The sequence below is a fragment of the Schistocerca americana genome, chromosome 2 (assembly GCF_021461395.2).
Source record: "Schistocerca americana isolate TAMUIC-IGC-003095 chromosome 2, iqSchAmer2.1, whole genome shotgun sequence".
NCBI classification, from domain to species: domain Eukaryota; kingdom Metazoa; phylum Arthropoda; class Insecta; order Orthoptera; family Acrididae; genus Schistocerca; species Schistocerca americana.
In genome coordinates, this window is record NC_060120.1 from 424,398,661 (window position 1) to 424,426,371 (window position 27,711).

Here is a 27,711-nt window from a genome sequence, read left to right on the forward strand (position 1 = left end):
CAGAGAAACGCTCACACAACCATACCTCACACATACGTGGCTGCTATCTCAACACATTCTGGACAGAATGTTACTCTTGTGTTGAACGCAAGTGGCAAACGGTAGTGCAGTAGTAGGGCAGGGAACAGCATGGCACAGGTGGGGCAGAGAAAGCGATGCTTGTTGATCGTGCAGGGACTAGAGTGTCGTAGAACAAGACAGCCAGTCGTAGTGTCGGAGGTTGATGGGTTTGGGTGAGAAACACTGAACAGAAAAGTACAGGAGCAGGGAATGGAAAAAACTGGTGGGTACGTTATCAGCCGGCCGAAGTGGCCGTGCGGTTAAAGGCGCTGCAGTCTGGAACCGCAAGACCGCTACGGTCACAGGTTCGAATCCTGCCTCGGGCATGGATGTTTGTGATGTCCTTAGGTTAGTTAGGTTTACCTGGTTCTAAGTTCTAGGGGACTAATGACCTCAGCAGTTGAGTCCCATAGTGCTCAGAGCCAGTTGAACCAGTTGGTGCGTTATCAGAGAAGGCTCACAGTGAGGGTGATAGGACCTTAAATGGGAGGACGTGACAGGACAGATGTGGCAGAAGCTGTTTAGCTTAGGGTGTGAGAACCGAGGTACCATACCTTCATGCTGAGGAATTTTTGGGGGCAAAGATATGTGGTAAGGATGATTCTAATCTGTGCAGTTCAGCAAAAATGGAAATGAGTGTATGGTATCGTTGGTTTCTGGGGAAGTCCAGCTGCCAAGAGGAAGATTTATTTCAGTCAATGCCACATTGGGCGACTTGCGCGTTGGTGATGAGGATGAAATGATGAGGAGGGCAACACAACATCCAGTCCAAGAGCGGAGAAAATCTCCAACCCAAAAGGTAACCGAACACAGATCCACTTGCATGGGAGGCGAGCACGTTACCACGCAGCTAAGCTCGCTGACAGTTCAGAAAAGCTGGATATGGATGGAAACAGATGGCCTGGATTATGAAGCAGCCATTGAAATCAAGCACGTTATGTCCACTTTACTTTTCTTCTTAGCTTGGCGATGAACACTCTTTCTGGAGGACAGCAGATAGTCATACCAGTAGAATAAGTATGCGATTATCGCAGCAGACCTGATATACAGCATAGCTGCTTTCACAGCCTAGTATGCGGGCTGCGGTGGTCGAGTGGTTCTAGGCACTACAGTCTGGAACCGCGCTACCGCTATGGTCGCAGGTTCGAATCCTGCCTCGGGCATGGATGTGTGTGATGTCCTTAGGTTAGTTAGGTTTAAGAAGTTCTAAGTTCTAGGGGACTGATGACCTCAGCGGTTAAGTCCCATAGTGCCCAGAGCCATTTGAACCATTTGAACAGCCTAGTCTCTGATAAGGCAGGGTCAACCAGTGATAGAACTTTAATAGAAAGTGCTGACTGGGGGGGTTGGGTAGGTCTGACACTTTGGTCCTGTGCAGGGATGTGATATACGTGGCAAGATGCTTGACTTGGTAGTGGTGTATGAATGGACTAGGGTATTGCGGAGACTGGGTGGTTGATGGAACTCCACTTTAGGAGGAATGGAAAGGATCTTGTATATGATGTCTCTCATTTCATGGCATGATGATAGATAATCGAAACCCCAATGAATGATGTGTTTCAGTTGTTCAAGTTTGGGGTGGTATTGGGAGACAAAGGAAGAGATCCCTTGTAGCTGGTTCTTCAGTGTGGTGGGAGGTTTGTGTATCTATGTGGCATATAATATCTGAAGACTGAGTCTCGGGGCTACTTCCTGTCTGTGAAGCCTTTGTGAGGTCCTCGCCATACTGGAGAATGGAGCTGTTGTCAAGGTAGATAAGCCATTCCCAGATGGCCAGGCACAATTTGGGGGGGGGGGGGGGGGGCATTTTTGAGTCTGGAACGGAAAGGAGCTATCGAAATGAAGGCGCTATTTGTTATTGGCGGGTTTAATGTAGGCAGAAGTCTGGATGGACCGACCATAGAGGAGTAAGCCCACATCATGATTTGAAGAGGTCTTACTTTAGTGTATGGGAGAAAAGTTGTTGATGTTGTGAAGGAATGAGAATCGGGTATCTGACGGGACCTCGCGGATATCGCGACTGACGGCTTCCCAACCGCTGGTGCAGCAGGTGTCCGTCCATGACGGGACCACGCGCCGTGCGGCAGGGTTGCCGTGAAGTCCGGGCATCAGTCCCCGGCGGCGCCTGTGACCAAGACCGCGGTGTGGCCGGTCCTGCTGGAAGTTCTCGCTGTAGTTAGTCAGCCATGGTGCCGACCGAACCCGGGCCGACCTCCACAGCTCAAGTTGACATCTGGCGGCGAACGGATGACTCCTGCGAGCTTGAACAGACATCTGGAATCGTCATCTAGGAAGATTGAACATTCGGACATGGACCACGTCCGTCCTCAGATCCGAACTGCTTCCTATTGGCTTCTGTCTGCTGCTGCCTCCGCTCCTCTATTTATATCCGGCAGGAGGACGTTTCTTACTCTCGGTGGTAGCTTTTTGTTATTACTCCCGCAGTATATTGCAGCATAACTTAGCGTTCTGGCCTCACTTACCCTTAGTCAGCACTCTCCAGGCTTCTCTCGGCGCTCGGTCTGTGTGAGACCTTGCGACAGCTTGTTGGTAGACTGCTGCTGTCAGCAAGGCAATGGCTGCTGCTGTCAGCAAGGCTATCAGTGCCTGCCTACTTCGCAAAGCCTCGGTCGCCGGCGTGCCTCTGTTTTGCCATTCTCCACTGCATGAAGCACCGCTTACTACATGTGGTCGCAACATCTGGAAACATCTACAGAGCTTTCGTAATGTCAGCTTGTGAAGCAAGGAGTCGTTCACCAAAAACGGAAATGCATTTATAATAATGTAAAATCATTTACCTCCTGACTCGAAAAGGTGTACAAAATTTTTCTCAGTTTTCACATTGCGTAAGTAATTTTCAAATACAAAAATTCATTTGGCACTGTTGTTTAGTTTGATGGAACAACTCCTCCTAAGTTGCATGGTCTTTCGCCCATGTTTGTCTGCACAATGCACCAAATACTTTTCAAATCCTGAAGCATTGAAAATAGGGTAAGTTATTAATGATGAACATTTGTTCTGGTAATTATGTCGTTTTGATTAAAGGTTTCTGTTGTTCATGGTATTTGAGTCTTAATGTCCCGTTACGAGCGAATGCTCGTCTATACAAACACATATCCCGTACGATCACACCTTCTAAACAGGCTGATATTTTCAGTGTTACAGTTGTTGGGCTCTTATTTCTCCAAAACAAGCTTCGATCGTCTCGGTAACTTAGGAGTACCACAACATGGTGAATTGTTGACTGATGGTCTGGACATAATAACACTGCAGCAAACTGTACTACTCAAAGTGAATACATGTCCCTGAGAAATTTTAAGTAAACAACTCTGACACTAAGAACATCAGTCCTGGGCTGACGAACGGGTGGCGTGATTGGTGAAAGAGACCACTTGCTAAAATTGGCGCATGGGGTTTGTATCATACGCCTACAAACAATTACTAGAGGTTTCACTGAATTCGTACTGCACTTCATTAATTTTTATGGCATGTGTCGTTAAAGATGAAGACAACCAAATTTTTATGCTCGTAATACTTGTAATTAAACTACCTACTACGGAAGCTTGGTTTTTACGAATGTGTCTCCAAAACAAAAGTAAAATAAAATTTAGAACAACCATTCACTTAAGCCATACTCACATTTAAATGATCAATTAACATGTGTGTTGTTACTCCCATTTTCTCTACATGGGAAAATTGAAGTAATCACTGTCCAAGTTTTCCTCGATCGTTAGAATAACTAGTAAGCAGGACTTACGATTATCCACTATAACAGACGCTATCTTGTATACATTGCCCCTAAATTGATTATAAAGTATTGCAGCTCACAGTGAAATGCGCTTATCTTAAGCTTATAAACGGAAATATAGCAAAATTACACGACACCTTCCTTAGGATTGTACTATACAGTAAAGTGTCGCAGGGACTGGTTTAAAAGCCGTATCTAGACAGTGCTTTTAAGTGGAATATGGAAACACAGCACAGCGGCGTTCGATGGAGGCGATGGAACGCAATGAGCACACTGACGTTTCTCAGTAGGCTAAACATTAAATCCTGCATGACAGCTTGACAGATACACTTCGATACATGATCAACACGATTACGTTGAAGTCACGCTGAACTGTACGCTAGTAAAAGCACGTGAAACGTGATCGAAACCATCTCTAAGTAAGCTAGAGACGAATGGCTGCCAGATTTTCTAAGTACACATGATGTCCATTCGCCACGTAGTCTCGTTACCAGCTTTGGCGAAACCAAGAACTGAGAACGGGAAGGTTTTTCATTCCAACGATTTCTCGTTACTCTAGGAACCCGCCATCGGTTGTCAGTATTCAGTTCTTGTTTTTTGTAGTGTCAGAAAATTGTTGACACAAACGTTTATACTCCTACTGCTCGCGCAGTCGCGGGTAATATGACATCTAGCTACGTTCTGCACCAATATGGTGAAGTTACGTTACTCGAAAACGCTGCGTAGCGTAAGGGTTAAAACAAAGTGCTGAAAATTGTGAGCTGAATGGTAACGTGCTTTCCTACCATGCAGTGAGCCCGCGTTCGATTCCCGGCCGGACTGGGGATTTTCTCCGCCTATGGTCTGGGTGTTGTGTTGTTCTCATCATTACCGAAGCGCAAGTCACCCAGTGTGGATTCACATGAATTACGAGTTTAGCCGGCGGCCGAACTTCCCCGGACGGGGCCTCCCGGCCAACAATGCCACACGGTCATTTCCTTTCTTTTTTTGTCGATGTTATAGTATTCACCATATACATTTCCCATCATGCTTAAACTTTGTTTTATTTATAATCTATTCTTCCATTTAAAACTTCCTCATTATTTGGTTCACAATGCAACAAGAATTCATGTTTTAAACGTTTGTGTGACAGTTGCTGTTCAATTGTCATCGGTTTTCGCTTGTCAGTTCTCGCTACTCTGCTTTCAATTCTCGTTCTCGCTTCTCAGTTTTCGCATCTTGATTCGAGTTTTCAGTTCTAAAACCAAATTGGAACGTTTAATTGAAATCGTATTAAAACATGCAATTTATTTGCAACAACCAAAAGACAGAATTACAAATCTAAATGTTACATTAAGTTTCAAAAGTTAGTATAAAAATGGGCGAAATATTTTGCAAACAACTTGAGATGAAAGTAACGATGTTTTTAAACACAAATGATACATGAAGCGGCAGCTAACTGTATGGGCTTCCAGCAAATACTAGTAGAATCGTCCAGGAAACGTCACAGTAGTTGTTTCACATCGTCAGATGAAAGAATGAGAGTATGTGTTGTCTGGATGGATAGGAAAATGGTGCGTAATTTCTGAGAAACGTCTGCGTTTTTTGTTGTGTTGCTGTTCCTGAGGCTTGGTGAATTACAATATCCGAGCTCGAGGATTAGCCCTTGCTACAATCGTTAACTCGCTCCCCGATGCAATGAGCCCGTTGGAAGCTTCACAGAAGAAACTTACCGCAGTCCAATACTACGGCGATGCTAACTGAAAGGTGAATCTTGATGTGCCAGAATTCAGACCGGATGAAGGTACTGTGAAGGTCGCTGATAAATTTATCGATGTAGAGGATTTTGGGAGAGCATTGATATATTTCACATCGTTTTACTCGTCGTCACTAATACAAGAAGCGCTGGTGCAGTTAAAATATTATCGACTTTTTCTTCGGACGATGTGCTTAACAATGTTACGCCGAAGAGAAAGCCATTGGCTATGCCGGATTCTAATGAGAGCACATTGTCTATAATAAGATCATCTGCACCATCATTCCTTAGGATGGATAGGATGTGTGACTGCTGTGTACGGACGCAGGAGGAGCTGGCCACTGTTCGCGAACAGCTGAGAGTGTTGATGGCCGCGGTCAGCCGTCTTCAGGCTGCTGCCTCGGAGTGTAGCGGCAGCGGGAAGTCTGGTGCGTCGCAAGGTACACCCCAGGTGTTACATGCTTCACCCACTGTCCCTTCTGTCGAGACATCTTCGCGTGTACTGGGCGCGGTTGGGCGGGTTCAGCGGCGTTCGTGGCGCACGAGGCGGAGGGTCAATGTGGAGGCTGGCCGTGTGGCATCGCCCGCTCTGCCTGTGAGTGGACATGTGGCTGCTCCTTCAGCAAGGTCCGACCAGGCAAACGGGGGGAGGGGTTTATTAGTTATTGGGAGCTCCAACGTTAGGCGGGTGATGGAGCCCCTTAGGGAAATAGCGGGAAGGTCGGGGAAGAAGGCCAGTGTTCACTCTATCTGCTAGCCGGGGGGTCTCATCCGAGATGTGGAGGAGGCCCTACCGGCGGCGATAGAGAGCACTGGGTGCACCCGACTGCAAATTGTTGCTCATGTCGGCACCAATGACTCCTGCCGTCTGGGTTCAGAGGTCATCCTCAGTTCGTACAGGCGGTTGGCGGAATTGGTGAAGGCGGAAAGCCTCGCTCGCAGGGTGAAATCAGAGCTAACTATTTGTAGTATCGTCCCCAGAACCGATCGCGGTCCTCGGGTTTGGAGCCGAGTGGAAGGCTTAAACCAGAGGCTCAGACGATTCTGCGGAGATCTGGGGTGCAAATTTCTCGACCTCCGCTATCGGGTGGAGAAATGTAGGGTCCCCCTGAATAGGTCAGGCGTGCACCACACACAGGAAGCGGCTACAAGGGTAGCGGAGTACGTGTGGATTGCACGTGGTTTTTTTTAGGTTAGATACTTCCCTCCCTAGGCCCGACAAGACGCCTCCTGAGACGCGGCAAGGTAGGAGTAGGCAAAATGCAACAGGGAATAACAATATTAATGTGCTAATAGTAAACTGCAGGAGCGTCTACAGAAAGGTCCCAGAACTGCTCTCATTAATAAACGGTCACAACGCCCATTTAGTACTAGGGACAGAAAGTTGGCTGAAACCAGACGTAAACAGTAATGAAATCCTAAACTCAGTTTAGAATGCATACCGCAGAGACAGGCTGGACAGTGAAGGGGGAGGCGTGTTTATAGCGATAAGAAGTGCAATAGTATCGAAGGAAATTGATGCAAATCCGAAATGTGAAATGATTTGGGTGAAGGTCACGGTTAAAGCAGGCTCAGACATGATAATTGGATGTCTCTATAGGCCCCCTGGCTCAGCAGCTGTTGTGGCTGAGCACCTGAAGGATAATTTGGAAAATATTTCGAGTAGATTTCCCCACCATGTTATAGTTCTGGGTGGAGATTTTAATTTGCCGGATATGGACTGGGAGACTCAGACGTTCATAACGGGTGGCAGGGACAAAGAATCCAGTGAAATTTTTTTAAGTGCTTTATCTGAAAACTACCTTGAGCAGTTAAACAGAGAACCGACTCGTGGCGATAAAATATCAGACCTTCCGGTGACAAACAGACCCGAACTATTTGAAAAAGTTAACGCAGAACAGGGAATCAGCGATCATAAAGCGGTTACGGCATCGATGATTTCAGCCGTAAACAGGAATATTAAAAAGGGTAGGAAGATTTTTCTGTTTAGAAAAAGTGACAAAAAGCAGATTTCAGAGTACCTGTTGGCTCAACACTAAAGTTTTGTCTCAAGTACAGATAGTGTTGAGGATCAGTGGACAAAGTTCAAAACTGTCGTACATAATGCGTTAGATGAGTATGTGCCAAGCAAGATCGTAAGAGATGGAAAAGAGCCACCGTGGTACAACAACCGAGTTAGAAAACTGCTGCGGAAGCAAAGGGAACTTCACAGCAAACATAAACATAGCCAAAGCCTTGCAGACAAACAAAAATTACGCGAAGCGAAATGTAGTGTGAGGAGGGCTATGCGAGAGGCGTTCAATGAATTCGAAAGTAAAGTTCTATGTACTGACTTGGCAGAAAATCCTAAGAAATTTTGGTCTTATGTCAAAGCGGTAGGTGGGTCAAAACAAAATGTCCAGACACTCTGTGACCAAAATGGTACTGAAACAGAGGATGACAGACTAAAGGCCGAAATACTAAATGTCTTTTTCCAAAGTTGTTTCACAGAGGAAGATTGCACTGTAGTTCCTTCTCTAGATTTTCGCACAGATGACAAAATGGTAGATATCGAAATAGACGACAGAGGGATAGAGAAACAATTAAAATCGCTCAAAAGAGGAAAGGCCTCTGGACCTGATGGGATACCAGTTCAATTTTACACAGAGTACGCGAAGGAACGTGCCCCCCTTCTTGCAGAGGTGTACCGTAGGTCCCTAGAAGAGCGTAGCGTTCCAAAGGATTGGAAAAGGGCACAGGTCATCCCCGTTTTCAAGAAGGGACGTCGAGCAGATGTGCAGAACTATAGACCTATATCTCTAACGTCTATCAATTGTAGAATTTTGGAACACGTATTGTGTTCGAGTATAATGACTTTTCTGGAGACAAGAAATCTACTCTGTAGGAATCAGCATGGGTTTCGAAAAAGACGGTCATGTGAAACCCAGCTCGCGCTATTCGTCCACGAGACTCAGAGGGCCGTAGACACGGGTTCACAGGTAGATGCCGTGTTTCTTGACTTCCGCAAGGCGTTCCATACAGTTCCCCACAGTCGTTTAATGAACAAAGTAAGAGCATATGGACTATCAGACCAATTGTGTGATTGGATTGAGGAGTTCCTAGATAACAGGACGCAGCATGTCATTCTCAATGGAGAGAAGTCTTCCGAAGTAAGAGTGATTTCAGGTGTGCCGCAGGGGAGTGTCATAGGACCGTTGCTATTCACAATATACATAAATCACCTTGTGGATGACATCGGAAGTTCACTGAGGCTTTTTGCGGATGATGCTGTGGTGTATCGAGAGGTTGTAACAATGGAAAATTGTACTGAAATGCAGGAGGATCTGCAGCGAATTGACGCATGTTGCATGGAATGGCAATTGAATCTCAATGTAGACAAGTGTAATGTGCTGCGAATACACAGAATGACAGAGCCTTTATCATTTAGCTACAAAAAAACAGGTCAGCAACTGGAAGCAGTTAATACCATAAATTATCTGGGAGTACGCATTAGGAGTGATTTAAAATGGAATGATCATATAATGTTGATCGTCGGTAAAGCAGATGCCAACCTGAGATTCATTGGAAGAATCCTAAGGAAATGCAATCCGAAAACAAAGGAAGTAGGTTACAGTACGCTTGTTCGCCCACTGCTTGAATACTGCTCAGCTGTGTGGGATCTGTACCAGATAGGGTTGATAGAAGATATAGAGAAGATCCAACGGAGAGCAGCGCGCTTCGTTACAGGATCACTTAGTAATCGCGAAAGCGTTACGGAGATGATAGATAATCTCCAGTGGAAGACTCTGCAGGAGAGACGCTCAGTAGCTCGGTACGGGCTTTTGTCAAAGTTTCGAGAACATTCCTTCACCGAAGAGTCAAGCAGTATATTGCTCCCTTCTACGTATATCTCGCGAAGAGACCATGAGGATAAAATCAGAGAGATTAGAGCCCACACAGAGGCATACCGACAATCCTTCTTTCCACGAACAATACGAGACTGGAATAGAAGGGAGAACCGATAGAGGTACTCAAGGTACCCTCCGCCACACACCGTCAGGTGGCTTGCGGAGTATGGATGTAGATGTAGATGTAGATGTAGTTAAACAAGTTTAGAAACTATCAAAGGCTGAGCTTGAGGTTGTAGCTGCAGCCGAAGAAACAGCGTCTAACTAAGGACGAACACTTAATGGTAGCGATAGAAGTGTAGTAATAGTTTACGTAAAGATAATGTTATTGCATATTAAATTTTAGACAGTTTTCTCTCATGTGGAAAACTTCATTTCATATATTTTGGATTGTATAAACAGTTCAGCATTATGCACGGATAGCGTACAAATGTGATTGTAATTCTCATATAATACACGTATTACTGGAAATAAAAATAAAGGTTTATCACAGGAACTCACATTACCTATTAAAAACTTATAGTTTTTTAGTTAAAAATTCGTTTCATAACATTAATAAGTATACTTCAGTTTTGTACAATAACGCTACTGTATTAAGGTGAGACATAAAAAAGTTGTAGAAAGAAAGTGGTCTCGCGATTGCGCAGTCGACTTGTGTATCGGAGGTCGCGTTTGAATCCTGCGTGAAGAAGGATTTTAAAATGGGGCGTTACTAAATACAGCCTTACTATGGAGCAGAATGGTTGTGTCAACCGTCGGATTTCTGGCAGATATGACGTTCGCACGTGAGAGCTACTACATGGCTGACCTAGGACACTTATTTGAGGTGGAGGGCTGGGACGTCTGCCGGAAAAGGCTGACGTGTATCGAAAAAGGGAGCTATTAGAATCAAATCCACAATTATCTAGGCCAACTGGAAAAGTGCATTAGTTTAGTTGAATAGAAGAATAGAACTTTCTGAAAATATTTAGAGACGAACAAAACACTTTAGCGTTTCCTGTGAGAAATTTAAATGGAAAGCTATTTTTACTCTTTTACGTTCTCGTGCACTTCACAATTTTGATGGTGAAGCTAGCCTTATTGTCGTGCAAACATATAAGTTTGAATATGAAATGTACACTGTCTTCGACAGTGATTTATGCATACTTCTTTTAGCCGTAACTGCATATAGTGACGCAGGTATGAGGATGTGCTACAGAGAAGAAAGTGCTGCTGTGTGCTGAATTAAGCCGACTTGTCCATTCTCGGACGTAATTTCATTTCCTTTTGTTTCTCGTGAAGAAGTTTCCCGATTCCTGTAAGTTATTGGTTCTTCCCATCTCTAGTGTGTATATGAACGAACGAATTTCGGACAATCAAAGTTTATGAAGCCAGCCGTCTCTGTTGCCAATATTGTAGCTCAAAGTAGAACAGAACGCATACGTGTAAGTCTTGAGAAAATTCCAATATGTAAAATTTACAGCAATAAAGTAGAATTATGATGGACGTGTTCTTCCAACGTGTGAAAACACACTGAATTTTGCGGCAATGATCTACTATTTCCACCGCTTTAAGGAGTTCGTACAGTGATGCGCACGTAATACACAGTACTACAGCATTCGGTTCTAACTTGCTAAATGTTTATTTTTCCTCCAAGAGACGTCTGATGGCCTCCCTGGCAACACTACGGTAGAAGGGTAAACCGCATCTGGATCTTGAAATATGGCCCACCGTTACAACAATGAGCCAAAGAGTAAATAGAGCAGTACTAGCTGCTGATATTACTGCTTATCCTCACTTGCACTTGCTTTCAAATCCCCGACTATAGGAAGCTTTTTTGATGGTTTCTTTATCATGTATATTTAATTTCTTGATAAAGACACGGCCAAAGCAGTGCAGTACATTTATTGACGGAAACTATGGTCCATTACGTATAAATTTTATTGAGGAAATTTATCGAAGTACTACACTGTTGAAAAATTTGCGACTATCGTCCTTTAACAATTCGCTATTCCATGGTTGTCTCTGACCTATTATTTGACTGTGCCTCAAACTTGTCTTAGAACCTGTCAGTAGGGTTTCTACCGCAATGCAACAGTAATTACTGCAGTTAAGTAGCCAGCACATAAACGATCCAGAAATTGGAAAAATATTACTATAGTGCAGTATTTTTGTTAAGTTACTCATGTCATTGCTGTTCGCAAGTTTACGTCAGTGTTGAAATCTCATGTTAAGTGAATGGTTTACACACATATAAGTTAAACGTTTCTTACTACAGCCTTCGTTAGTCATCATAGAAAACAGTTTCCAATTCCTCAGGGAGTTTTCGAGATGATTGGGTACATTTGGAAACTGCAATTTGGACATTTGCGAAAAATACACAAAATTACTTGGTGGATGTGCTCTGCGTTGTTTGCCTGTAGTGCATATAAGATGTTGCAAATAAGTTAGCGCATAAGGATTGCAATTGTTCCAGAAACAGAATTCAACATTTCCTTAACTATTTGACTGGCTTATGTAGAAAATATATCGTGGGCAGATACATAATAAGATCATTGTGAATAACTCTAATGGAAAGTTAGGAACGAAACGTGTTATTGATATTTTTGGTGAAGTTTGGTAAGACACTTGTTTAAATTCAAGTGATGTGATCCAGCACCGACTCCTCGTTCAAATAAACTACGTAGGGACTAGGCCCACGTGCACTGTCGCCTGACACATCAGCACCTAAAACTGTTAGTCAATACCACATACAGTGAAGCTTTTAAAATGCGTAGTACCTAACTCAGTCTCACCCGTCAAGCTGGAGATCCTCTCCTGGAGAGAACAGAGAGAGGAAGTGGACGTAGGCCTCACTTCCTCAGCCCAAGGAAACGTCAGCTACCTCTATTCCAGAACCGGGGTGTGTCAAGCTTGACGTGGCATCTTCAGAAAATCATACTGTTCCTTCGGGGGGACGACGGTTCAATCCCGTCTCCAGCCATCCTGATTTCCCTAAATCGTTTCAGGCAAATGCCGGGATGGTTCCTTTGAAAGGGCACGACCGATTTCCTTCACAATCCTTCTCCAACCCGAGCTTGCACTCCAATGACCTCGTTGTTGACGGGGCGTTAAGCACTAACCACCACCACCACCATACTGTTGCTTCATAATGGATCAAGAGATAAACAACTTGTGAGCAATTACCATGGAACAGTCAGTAAACGCGAAACAAAGAGCAGCGTGTAGTGGAAAAATTCTTCGAGAGTCACCTCTCCTCAGGTGTCAGCAATTCTGCGAAGCTGTGAATAAAGAGTGTGTGATTCTACCACAGGACGAGACTTAGAAGCCTGAACTATCGGAAAGGCGAGAAAGAAATATTGCTGACACCTCTTCAGGTTCTGCGGGCAGGACCGGAGTTTTCTGTCCCTGTCAGTACGCCAGACGTGCTGCGGCTGATAACCACAAGCCAAACACGGCGCCGGCGCTAGCAGATGGTTGTCAGATTAGCAGTGACGGAACGGTGACCGGGAGGTGGAGGGAACAGCGGCGAGGGATATTAGGGGGCCGTCACCATCCATCACGGAAGCACCACCTGCAGCAGCACCTGCCGGGGCGTCCTCTCTCGACGCCTCTGCCGCTTCATCAAGTACCGCGCACGCGCCGTAGGGGAGAATGTTGTCACTGTTTGCGGCGATAAGGTGTACCAACACACCGGTACGCAGATATTTCACACAAAATTCTTCAAAATGCTAATATTAAAGTTGTGGTCATTCAATAAAAGAAAAAATAACAGCTGTCGCCGTAATTAAACAAGGTGCTACGGATTCACCAGGTACAATTTCTATGCAATTTGTTGAAGCTTCTATTTCGAATACTACATTATCGTTCGTATATTTTCTTCCTATCATTAGATATGAGAGGCGTTAAACTAGGCTCCATATTTAGCAATTACATACAACCAATCGCTCACAGAAAGATCCGTACCTAAATACTGGAAAATTGCTCAAGTCACACCAATACTCTAAAAGGGAAGTAGGTGTAATCCGCTGAATTACAGGCCTATATCACTAACGTCGATTTGCAGTAGGGTTTTGGAACATATACTGTATTCGAACATTATGAAGTACGTCGAAGAAAACGATTTATTGACACATAGTCAGCACGGTTTCAGAAAATGTCGTTCTTCTGAAACACAACCGGCTCTTTATACTCATGAAGTAACAAATGCTATCGACTGGAGATGTCAAATTAATACCATATTTTTAGATTTCGACAATGCTTTCGATACCGTTCCTCACAAGAGGCTTCTAACCAAACTGCGTGCCTACGAAATATCGTCTCAGTTGTGCGACATGATTTTTGTTTTCCTGTCAGAAAGGTCACAGTTCGTAGTAATTGACGGAAAGTCATCGAGTAAAACAGAAGTAATATCCGGCGTTCCCCAAGGAAGGGTTATAGGCCCTCTATTGTTCCAGATATGCATTAATGACATAGGAGACAATCTGAGTAGCCGTCTTACGAGGGTCACCCCAAAAGAAATGCACACTATTTTTTTTAATCCATCTTTTATTCTACATGTTTGAAAGTTTTACAGTATGTAGATACATCCTTTAGGAACAATATTTTCATTTCTTCACATAATTTCCATCCCTCTCAACTGCATTACGTCCATCTCAATTGCCTTACACCATCTTGGAAGCAGCGCCTGTATACCCGCACGGTAAAATTCTGGACCAGCCTGTTGGAGCCACTGTTTGGCAGCATGCGGAAGGGAGTTATCATCTTCAAACCTTGTTCCACGAAGAGTCTTTCAGTTTCCCAAAGAGATGATAGTCACATGGAGCCAGGTCAGGACTGTAAGGCAGGAGTTTCAGTGTTGTCCATCCGAGTTTTGTCATCGCTTCCATGGTTTTTTTGACTGACAGGTGGCCGTGCATTGCCGTGTAACAGCAAAACATTCTGCTCCTGCCGATGTGGTCGAACACGACTCAGTGGAGCTTGAAGTTTCTTCAGTGTCGTCACATATGCATCAGAATTTATGGTGGTTCCACTTGCCATTATGTCCACAAGCAAGAGTCCTTCGGAATCGAAAAACACCGTAACCATAACTTTTCCAGCAGAAGGTGTGGTTTCGAAATTCTTTTTTCTTGGGTGAATCTGCATGATGCCACTCCATGTATTGCCTCTTCGTCTCTGGTCAAAATTATGGAGCCATGTTTCATCACCTGTCACAATTTTTCCAAGAAATTCATTTCCACCATTCTCGTACTGTTCCAAAAATTCGCTGCATACCGTTTTTCTTGTTTATTTGTGAGCCACTGTCAACATCCTGGGAACCCACCTGGCACAAACCTTTTTTAACGGCAACACTTTAAGTATTCTGCAAACACTTCCTTCCCCTATCTCAACATAGCGTGACAATTCGTCCACTGGAATACGTCTGTCAGCAGTCACCAATTCGTTAACTCTCTGCACACTGTCTGCAGTGTGTGCAGTACGAGGCCGGCCGCTGCGAGGACAATCCTGGATATTTCCGTGCCCGCTTTCAACATATAACCTGCTTGCCCACCGACTAACTGTACTGCGATCGACAGCAGCATCTTCATACACCGTTAGCCTCTTGTGGATGTTTCCCACTGTCTCGTTTTCACAGTTCAGGAATTCTATGACAACACGTTCCTTCTGACGAACGTCAAGTGTAGCAGCCATCTTGAAGTGAAACGTCCCCTTTGAACAATTGTACAGGACTGTGCTTAACCTGACACACAATATTTTTAGCGCAACGCAATCTGACTTTCAGAAACCCCTACAAAAGAATGGCCCTGACTACCATTAACCTATGCGTTTCACAAATCGCTTACCTCACAAAAATCTTGGTTACTCGAACTACTGCAATACAGAAAGCGCCACTACTGCCAGCTAAATAAAAGATTCAAACTACGGAAGGCACTAACTACTGATAGGCATAGTTAGCAAATGAAAGATTTTAATAGAGAACAAACAATGTATTTACCTTAATAGTCATAATGTATATAGCAGTTCATGACAAATTACAAAACTCCGCCATCTCTCTCCCCACATCCACCACTTCTGGCGGCTCACCTCCAACTGCGCAACGCTATGCGCTGTTCACATCCAGCTGCCGCTGCCCAACACTACAATGGCAGACAACAATACAAACTACCCACAGACTGCACACAGCACAGCCAGTGATTTTTCATATAGAGCGCTACGTGGCGTTACCAATAAGAAAACATAAACAGCCTACTTACAGAAGACATGCTGTGACGGCGCCACTCACGGGAACAGGTTGAACTAAGTTTGAAAACAAGCGGGAAGGATGTATCTACCCACTGTAAGACTTTCACACATGCGGAATGAAAACTATATTTTTACAAAAATAGTGTGCATTTCTTTTGGAGTGACCCTCGTAGATTTTTTGCAGATGATGCTGTCATTTACTGTCTTCTAAAGTCATTAGATGACCAAAACGAATTGCAAAATAATTTGTATACGACATCTATGTGGTACGAAAATTGGCAATTTTCCATGAATAAAGAAGAGTGGTAAGTTATTCACTTGAGTACTATGAGAAATCCGCTAAATTTCGATTACACGAACCTGAAGGCTGTAAAGTGAACTAAATACTAACCTAATTGGAACACTAACATAGATAATGTTGTGGGTAGAGTAAACCAAAGACTGCGATTCATTGGCAGAACACTTAAAAGCTGCAACAGGTCTACTAAAGAGACAGCTTACACCACCCTTGTCCGCCCTATCCTGGCGTATTGCTATGCGGTGTGGTATCCACATCAGGTGGGACTGACAGATGATATCGAAAAAGTTCAAAGAAGGGCAACTCGTATTATAGTGAAATAGGGGAGATAGTGCCACAGACGTGATACTGAATTGGAGTGGCAATCATTAAAAGCCGGCCGAAGTGGCCGTGCGGTTAAAGGCGCTGCAGTCTGGAACCGCAAGACCGCTACGGTCGCAGGTTCGAATCCTGCCTCGGGCATGGATGTTTGTGATGTCCTTAGGTTAGTTAGGTTTAACTAGTTCTAAGTTCTAGGGGACTAATGACCTCAGCAGTTGAGTCCCATAGTGCTCAGAGCCATTTGAACCATTTGAAATCATTAAAACAAAGGTGTATTTCGTTGCGACGGGATCTTCTCATGTAGTTTTAATCACCACTTTTCTTCCCCGATTGCGAAAACATTGTGTGCACACACCTAGATAGGGGGAAATGATCGTCAAGATAAAATAAGAGAAATAAGGGCTCGCACAGGAAAATTTAAGTACCTGTTTTTCCCGTGCGCCGTTCGAGAGTGGAACGGTGGAGAGATCACATGGAGGTGGTTCATTGAACTCTCTGCGAGGCAGATTTTTGTAAATAGCAGAGTAATCACTTAGATGTAGATGTAGATACAAATTGTTCACAGCTGCCTTTCAATTCCATATTATCATAATGCAAATACGGATAAAAAATTCTCTTCTTACATAGTATTATCACACTGTTAGACTATGCTTAGCAAATGCAAAGTACTTTTCTTCAACAACATAAATCGTAGATCTACAGTGTGGTTGAAGATTGTGAAGCAGTGGTGAAGGCAAAAGTAAGAAAATGCACTGCATTGGCTGGAGTATCTATGCTCACCTCTTCATATAATTACTATAGATTAGTAAACACTCTAGAATATTATTCTTCGTGTATTTCAATGTTTCATAGATGATAAAGACCTCGTGATTTATGTGTGTGTATGGTTTCAAGTTCCACAGTACTTGCATGTGTGATATGGCGGATGCGAAAACGATCTTCATACATGAAGAAAAACCCGATACTTAAAGACTTTCTTTCATGAGATAAACGATACGATTCAAGCAACACCTTCACACCTACTTTTAAGTTCTGTAGCTTCTTCCTTTTCTCTGCGGGTTTCTTGATGTTTTCCAATGCTGAATTTATTACTTCACTGTGTCTTAAGCGATGTTCTGTAGTGAAGGCTACAGATTGTTTTATACGATCTTGAGCTGTTTCAGACATCCAAGCGTGGACAGGAACCCGTGAAAAAAAATCACCGAAAATGTGACATTGACATGCTGTCCATCCCATTCTCGTCTCAGGTTCTACTTCGAGAGAACTGAAAATTAATTCTAGTTTGTCGACAGTTGGCCATATTGGTGGCAAAGAATAGTCATATTGTTGTAGCAACTCCCTTGGGTACATTTCATTGCTGGCATTTAGAAAAATTCTAAATTTCCTAACCATGATAAAATGTTTATTTCTAAACCACAATTTTTCTGAACGGATAAGTTTTCTCTCATACTGCTACTGGCATTCCAGACATTGTCCTGCAAACATATCACATTCATGACAGAAGTGCTCAGCATTTCCAAAATTAAAGCCTTTGTTGAGATTTCCAACACAATAATTGTTGAACCTACTGGTGTCGTTATCGCGACTCATCTCTTCATCGTATCCAGTCCACGTCGCGTTATTTTGTTGATTAATTGCCACTTCTCTTTTTAAAACGTTGTAGAAATTCTTCGGTATCATCGAATGGAGCAGCTTGAGTGTCGTCTGAGCTCTTAATTGACTCATTGTTCGTTTTCAGCACCCTCTCAGATAATTCCTCAACTGAGCTTGCAACTGTGATCAACTGAAACTTCAGTCTTAGTCTGAAAACGATATGACTGGAACTTTTGTGCTAATTCCAATATTTTCAATTCTTGTTGCGACGTCTGTTGTCTCAACAATGTCAAAGACAGTACATGATCAAGTCTGCAATCCAGAATATCAGACCTGAGTTCCCCATGTAACCGAGTTTTCAACCGTCCAGCTTTCTCCTTGAATTTAAGATTTAATTTGTCATTTAGCTCGTCCCGGAGAAATATAAAGTTCTCTTCGTCTTTGTTACTACACTCCTGGAAATGGAAAAAAGAACACATTGACACCGGTGTGTCAGACCCACCATACTTGCTCCGGACACTGCGAGAGGGCTGTACAAGCAATGATCACACGCACGGCACAGCGGACACACCAGGAACCGCGGTGTTGGCCGTCGAATGGCTCTAGCTGCGCAGCATTTGTGCACCGCCGCCGTCAGTGTCAGCCAGTTTGCCGTGGCATACGGAGCTCCATCGCAGTCTTTAACACTGGTAGCATGCCGCGACAGCGTGGACGTGAACCGTATGTGCAGTTGACGGACTTTGAGCGAGGGCGTATAGTGGGCATGCGGGAGGCCGGGTGGACGTACCGCCGAATTGCTCAACACGTGGGGCGTGAGGTCTCCACAGTACATCGATGTTGTCGCCAGTGGTCGGCGGAAGGTGCACGTGCCCGTCGACCTGGGGCCGGACCGCAGCGACGCACGGATGCACGCCAAGACCGTAGGATCCTACGCAGTGCCGTAGGGGACCGCACCGCCACTTCCCAGCAAATTAGGGACACTGTAGCTCCTGGGGTATCGGCGAGGACCATTCGCAACCGTCTCCATGAAGCTGGGCTACGGTCCCGCACACCGTTAGGCTGTCTTCCGCTCACGCCCCAACATCGTGCAGCCCGCCTCCAGTGGTGTCGCGACAGGCGTGAATGGAGGGACGAATGGAGACGTGTCGTCTTCAGCGATGAGAGTCGCTTCTGCCTTGGTGCCAATGATGGTCGTATGCGTGTTTGGTGCCGTGCAGGTGAGCGCCACAATCAGGACTGCATACGACCGAGGCACACAGGGCCAACACTCGGCATCATGGTGTGGGGAGCGATCTCCTACACTGGCCGTACACCACTGGTGATCGTCGAGGGGACACTGAATAGTTCACGGTACATCCAAACCGTCATCGAACCCATCGTTCTATCACTCCTAGACCGGCAAGGGAACTTGCTGTTCCAACAGGACAATGCACGTCCGCATGTATCCCGTGCCACCCAACGTGCTCTAGAAGGTGTAAGTCAATTACCCTGGCCAGCAAGATCTCCGGATCTGTCCCCCATTGAGCATGTTTGGGACCGTCTCACGCGGTCTGCACGTCCAGCACGAACGCTGGTCCAACTGAGAGGCCAGGTGGAAATGGCATGGCAAGCCGTTCCACAGGACTACATCCAGCATCTCTACGATCGTCTCCATGGGAGAATAGCAGCCTGCATTGCTGCGAAAGGTGGATATACACTGTACTAGCGCCGACATTGTGCATTCTCTGTTGCCTGTGTCTATGTGCCTGTGGTTCTGTCAGTGTGATCATGTGATGTATCTGACCCCAGGAATGTGTCAATAAAGTTTCCCCTTCCTGGGACAATGAATTCACCTTGTTCTTATTTCAATTTCCAGGAGTGTAGATTCTGTGACCTCTCCATGAAGTTCATCGTAGGACTTTTTGATCTCCTTGTCGCATTATCTAATTTAAGTCTTAGATTTTCCAATCTCATCAAATTGTGTTCGTTTTAATTGTGTAACATTACTTACTGAAAGCGGAAAAGACAAAAATACTTTTTCTGTAAATGTAGAAGCTATAGCTGAATCTCTCATAACAAAATCGGATTTTGTCGCGGTATTTTGCCCTCCTGAAATGGGTGTAGTTCTCTTCAGGTCATCACGCATTGGCAAATACTGTCATACAATCTGATTATTTACAGTATTGTTCGAAAGTTTCCTGACTTCATCATCCTCAGCAGAATTTACTACATTATGCCTCAAATATTCCGAATCTTCGGTTGGAGCTACTTCTACAGTCTTGTACTTCCCTGCCTGTACTCTAGCTTCCATTGTTGTTGTACCAATAAAAATTACACAAAAATTCAAAACAAATATTTTAATACAAAACTGTTAACCTCCCTGTTACGAAGTAAATAGAACAAATTCTGAACGGGAAAGTACTGAAGTAAATATTTTGAAATAACACTGAGTAGCATGCAAGCAACAAAAATGCAATTCAACAACTACTGACCAACTGCTATTGGATAAAATTTTGCCAATGGAATAGCATGATGAAGCACCTCTAACGGCGAAAACATCCATCGAAACTAAATCCTGGCAGGATCGTCGAGTGAAAGTTTTATAAATCAAAATTATTATTGTTATTAGCTTGGTGAATGTTTTATTACCAAAAATTGTTATTGTGTCAACAGACACACTGGAATGTGTAAGTCTCTATCTCTGGCAGTACTATCGTTGCCTATACTTTTTCTCTATAAATTGCTACGTGATCTAGTGAAACTTTGTTATCATTATCACAATATCTGATATGTAGCCATACAACGGGTATTATGAAAATCCTTATTTCGATATGTCAGTGTTTAAACATTTTGTGGAACTTCCTGCTACCGTACGTGTCATGTTCTCGTAGAGAACAAGAAACAGAAATTGATAACACCACCTATAAATCACGAAAAAACAATTATCTTTTATATGACTGTGATTTTTAAAATATTCTCTAATATCTCCTAACAATTATATGGTAATGCTCCCGCACGAAACAGACCACTTACCTCATCTTGTTGCTGTAAATACATGAATATTGTGCGTCCATCATGCTAAGACAATTCAAAAGAAATACTGCGATCAATGCCGAGTGGAATGCAGGGTCTAAGACAATTCAAAAGAAATACTGCGATCAATGCCGAGTGGAATGCAGGGTCACAACTACTGATCCAACTACTACCCCCTTTCCTTTATACAAATTGATTTATCGGGAGGGGTTGGGTCAACAAGCCTTAAGTGGTTTTAAAAATGAAGGGACTGAACAAAAACTTTTAATTTACTGCATTCTGGAAACCGATGACTCACGCGCTGACGGACTATACTCACACCTTTGCTTTCGTTGGACAGATTTATTAGTAAAAACTTTAATTATTGCACAATGTCTTTAAAGAATAGTCACGTAACTGGTAATAACAAAGATACAAATATTACTATCAACGTATACATAAACAAATCTGACAAATTCCCTCCACTGCGCAAGCTAGCAACAACAACGCGTAGCAAAAAGGCAAATTACCAAAAATCTTCTATTATAACAGAAATATCCTCTGGCGACCCTTGCCCATTCAGGGCAGGCTGTGACCTCACCTGACGCGCGGCTTCTCTTCACGCCAAGCTGCTCCCACTACTCTCAACAACTGTTTTCTCGCTAACGCTCGCAATAATAATATCTCAGACTCGGAGATTGTGTATGCACAAAACAGTAGAATTAATAGCCAACTTGGAAAAAAAGGTACGACTGTCTAACTTCCAACACGAATGCTCGTTTTAAAACATTTACGTTAAGAAAAGAACTAAAGTGACTAAGAAGGTTATAGTTTCCTCTGAAGAGAAAAACTGTACCATTTGTTCCGTCCTTCAGCCACAGGAATGTCATTCGAAAGGGCCAAGTGGTGACTGCCAGACTGGACAATTGATAAGCAATGGTTGAACCTTCAACGAGTGTGTTCCTATACTGGCGTCCACTCTCGTAAACGTCTCGCTGCTCACAGAAAACGCCATGACACGAATTACCCCTCGGGAACCTCTAATTTCGATTAAAACTGATAACCCAGGAATAACGAAAATACTGTTGAGGCATGTACCCAAATGAGGCTCAAATAGTTCAGAAAGGGCCGTTTTATTTTACTACACAGTGCCTGGCGACACTGCACTTTCTGCTAGGTAAGACCGTTTTGATGTCTGTGCCTATCTGGACAGTTGGTGCTAGACAGAAATTGCAGTCACGTGTGGTTGGTATTTGTGGACAGACTTGAATCAAGTATGGATCCCGAGGAAGGTATTAGTGATGTCTAAAATGAAGAGTAGTGCCTGCGGGCAAAGGGTGTCAAACAAAGTAATACATATCAGCATACAATCATTCACACGGGACTGAAACCTAAATTATACGCTGAGGCGCAGATTGGGCACTGATGCATAAAACATGACATTATACAAGATTAAGTCACATAGCCCGTCCTAAATCCCGTCCCTCTGCAAGCAGGCGAACCTTAGGAACATGGGCATGTAGCCACAGTAGAAAAGAGGATCAGGGTGAATGAGAGCTGGAGAAAAAGGTCCTCTGAAGAATAGGGCGTTGAGCCCATGGCAAACCGTCCTGTCTTGGAAAAAAATAATCATCATCGTGATTTGCAGCACCTTATGTTGGCCGTGTTTGCAGTTAAAATTGTTGGATGTGAGGTCCGCCAGTTATGCAAAACACCGTTTTTTCTCAATACCCAAGCATGTTTCGGCACCAGTGTGCCATCATCAGTGGGTTTTCGTTTTTAGTTATTCTGTGATGTGAACATTTTATAATAATTTAACAATGATGGCACAGTGGTGCCGAAACATGTATGGGTACTGAGAAAAAAAAGTGTTTTGCATAACTGGAGGACCTCCAATCCAACAAAAAAATATTTTTCAGAATAACTCAACTGAGGAAATCGGACTGCCCTCAAGCAAGAAATATGCTAAGGAACAATGATACCAATCGAAACCTTAAAATTGGTACATGGAATATGCGTACCCTGCTGCAACCAGGAGCAGTGAATAGCATAGTCGAAGGGTTGTTGAAAAACGGATCTGAATTAATTGGGCTCAAAGAGATCATAAGAGCAAAAGAGACACAAGAACCGAAACTTTACGCCGTGTTACTCTGGAAGAGATGACACACAAGGAGATCAAAGTATTGAACTAATGGTAGCAAAAATATGCGGAAATCTCTCCTTGCGCATACTCCATGCAATGACAGAATGTGAACCCTCAGAATAAAAGAAAGATCCCATAATACGACTTCTGTAAACATATAAGGACCAACAGGAGCATCAAATGAGGATCCGGAGCATAGATTTTACGATCAACCCCACAAAGTCAGAGAAAGGATAGGGCCACATGATTCTGCGAGATTTTAACACAAAGCTTGGAAAAGAAGAATCTCTCCATGTCATTCCTGGTATGGAAAGCATGTCTAAAGAAGCAAGTACTAATGAACTGATAGTTGCCCATTCGCGTCTGTCAGTGATCTTAAAGTAGTAACCACATGTGTCCCAAGAGAAAAATATTCACAAAGTGGCCAGGAAAATTCCAGGAACGAATGATACAAATCAAATCGATATATATTGGCCTCCAAATGATTAGCAAGTTCTTCTGAAAATGTAAGCGCGTTTCTGGTAGCAAACTAAACGTCAGACCACTACCTTGTAGCTGATAAAGTGAGACAAAGGATTGCTGTGGAATACAAATGGAGAACAATGAGATGCTGAAATGGAATGTAGAAAACCCGGAAGACGAAGTTACAGATTTTGAATATCAGAAATTTCAGGTAATGAAGCACAGACAGAGATAAGGAATAAGGAATATTAAGGAGATAAGGAATATTAAGAATAGTATCATGATTGTGTAAATGACCTGATAGGAGACTCTAGAAGATCTGTAAATGACAGGTGGTATGAGAAGAAAGAAGCACAATTAAAATGCCTCCCACGAAATACGTGAACTGATCAGGCTATGTATAATGAAGAGAGTATAGAGAACGCAAAGGTGTGCAGAAGAAAGGCGAGAGAAGCCATAAAAGTGGAAGCTAAAACATACGAAAAAGAGCTGTAATAGGAATGAGTATAAAGAAGAAAATAAACGAAGTAATACAAGGGTACAGACCTAAAATATTAGGCTGCAAGAGTAAAGACGGAAATTTGCTGCCAGAAAAGCAAAAGGTAATGGACATATGGGGAAAATATTTTTCAAAAACGCTGGTGGTTGTACACGGTTACTCTATACTGTACAACGAAAATTAAAAGAACCTAATGTTGGAGGGGTGCAGAAGGTGATAATTGAAAAAAAAATCACAAATTTCTTAATGAGATGTCGCAACGACTACCGAGCTGCTAGAAGGAGGAGCCATTTCACAAACGGATTTATAAACTTATCTGTTCAATGCGGAATCAAGAAAGATTTTCAGAATAAGCGTCTATTAAGTCCTTACATAAGAAGGTATGCTGCTATAACTACAGACAAATTACTCTGTTGAATGTGGCATATAAGGTATTATCAGGAATCCTATATAAAATTCTTGACCCCTATGTGGGGACTGCAGTACATTGGGTGACTATCAGTGCAGCTTTAGACCTGTGGCCTGTGGACCAGATATTCGTACTGAAACAAATTCATAAAAAAGCGTAAGGATGTAATACAGAACTCAACAGTATTTTCGTGTGCTTTGAGCAGGCCTCCGATTACCTACATAGGGAAGAAATGTTAGAAGTTATCAGATTGATTGGCATACAATCCACATACATTTCGGCTATTAAGGCAACCCTGGCAGGTTCCAAGGCAATGTTAAGAGTGTATGGGGAAATAATCGACTGTTTCCGTATCAATAAAAGGTTTTAGACCAAGTGATGCTCTTTCCACATGGCTTTTCAGTTTCATTCTAGGAGCAATCACACGACAACTGCAAATATCTGGGCACATAGGAATAAGGACCAAACAATTGGCTGCATATGCTGATGACGTTGTAGTTATTAATAGACGAAGAATGTCAATGAACAGAATAGTGGTGGAACACGGCATAAGGGACTAGAAATTAAAATTCAAGACATAAATATTGTAAACTCCATAAAACGCGGGATGATGGATAACTGCTCGGCGACAGTTTTTAATTTTGAAATTCCGGAGCCCAATGAAATAGTGCGGTAATAAGTTAACACTTATATATAGTTGAAAAGCTAATGACATCTAGGATGGCAAGTTGACAACTCAAAATCACTATATTTAAGTTTATGGTTGCGCAATGATTACATATGGGTGTAAGGCACGGACGCTGATCAGCACTGGTAAACAAAATCTCGGAATGTTTGAAGAATACTACGGAACATTTGTGGACGAATGCGAAATATTGATGATATTTTGAGAAGAAGAACCAATCATGAGTTCCATCGTTCCATATAAGGGGCTGATGCTGTAATGCTAATTAATAGTAAGAGAATAGCCTGATTGGTGCACTTCCTATAGATAGAGAAACTACAAGGACTGTCTTCCAGCGGAAACCGACAGGAAGAAAATTTAATGGAATACCACGAAAACGATGACTGGGCTACGTGGAAGAGAACATCACAGCCCTAGGAATCAGAGGGTGAAGAACGAAAGTGAACGAGAAGGCAGAATGGAAGGAAACTGTTAGGGAGCCAAAGACCCGTACGGGATTATAAGACCACATGAAGAAGAGAAAATACACGTTAGTGAGGTGACTTATTTCATACTGAAAGGGGAACTGTGATAAAGATAAAACAGTGACTACCACAAATTATTACTGTTTCGACATGTAAATTAAAATACGATAAATTCCAGCAATCTTGTTTCATTACAGAAAACCCGTCGTTTGTTAAGTAGTAAGATAAAAGGGCCAATACGGAGTGCAACAACGCAGTCATGTAATATCCATTAAGACAGGACCTGCAATCTTTAATTTCTCACATCAAAATTCTTCAATGCCTGTTTTGCCGCTAAATAATCATTATAACATACGTTAAGCTTCCAAAGGCGTCAAAGGTCTTTTATAACTTGGGTTGAGGATAAAGAAGCTAGAATGAAAATCATTTCCAAGTTTGTGCTACTTCTGAGAAATCAATGGATTACAGCAGAATCTTACATTAAAGTGATCTATTTCAGTGTAAGATTTGGTACTAGTTGTGTATACGTGTGTGTGTGTGTGTGTGTGTGTGTGTGTGCGTGTGTGTGTGTGAGTTTGTGTTTGCGTGTGTATGAGTGCACGCCCGGGTACGAGGGCGTCGCACCGTAGTCTACAGCAGAAATTAAACGCGGTACATTCCCACTTTGATCATTTTAATGAAGGAATTTAATAAAGTCGTGACAAAAGCCGGGGTCCTCGACACTGCGGACACATATGGGCAATAGAACAGTCTGGACTGCCTTCGTACGTGACTAAAGACAAAGGGAGGCTTCTCTGCCGTACGTGCGCTGTGGTGTGTAGAATCTCGATTCTGCTTTCGTGCTGGTCCTACGTTGTGTGTTGGGGTCTTATTGTTTAGTATACGACACCCTAATTAAATTCAAAGCTGAGTGAATTGCTGGCCATAGAAATGTCACTGTTCCCTTGTACACTACTACTGTGTTAATCGCTATCAGTACTGCAGGCGTTCCTTCATTAGATAAAGAAGAACCAACAACCGACATTCCACATTACATAGTGAAGCTGCAGGTTCTGTCGCGATTATAGCGTCCTTTCTCTCTCAACTAGGAACTAATGAAAAGCATGCTTGGTTCTACGCCATTCCATTTGAAATATATCCTGTCTAATGACACTTGCTAGACGTTTCCAAGACGTGTACGTGAGATAATAAAGGAGGCGATGCGCTGCAGCAGAGATGCTTATAGGTGAGAGAGATGTGACTCTCAATTGTTTTTAAGTCGGCAAAAAAAGACAAGTATGAGATGTGTCTTGTTGAAGAGAGGACAATAACATTTTTGTCGCTCCTCCTATTGAAACAGCTACGTTAGTAGCATTGGATTTTTGGTTGATATAAATAACGGAAGTGAATTCAGTGCTGTCTTTTAATTTGACAAACAATTCACCTCACAGCATCAAAATACGAGTTTGTTTCACTAGCAACTTCTACAGCGGCTGTTTTCAAGACAGCGACAGCAGCAAAAAGAAGAGCTGAAGTTTCCCAATGAGAAGAAAATTCAACCAAGAACATTTGCTACTAAACCTCCTAAACAGTTCATTTCAGATATATATGCGGGATGGTTCCTTCCCCGTCCTTCCCTAATCCGATGAGACCGATGACTTCGCTGTTTGGTCTCTTCCCCCAAACAACCCAACCCAAAACCCCTCAAATATATATGATGATGACTGTTCGGAAAACACTTCCAATTCAAAAACTCTAATTCATTATCCTTCTAGTAGTAAAACATAGAATGCAATACACTGGCAACCGAACTGAGACCGCACACCGCGATCTTCTGATCGTAGGTAAAAAGTAATGTGATTGTAACATTGATTGTGGAAATACTAACTACATTCTTTGTTCTGTACACTCGACAATGAGGATACGATGAGAAAAGGAGAACGTTACCAGTAAAAATGGAATAGAATTATGGAAACTGAAGAAAATTTTCTACAAAGACAAATAATTCAACTTCACGGAACGTAAACAGAAGTACGTCAATCAAAAGTAGGATCGAGAATATTCCATAGATATACCAGCACTAGAAGTTTCGCCACAACCTGCTTAAAATCGTTTTGCAAGCTACAATATTTATGGTAGAGTTGTCTTTTCATTGCAATAGTGAACGTTTTATAATAGAAAAACTTGTTTCGTCGAAACCAGATTACGACAAAAG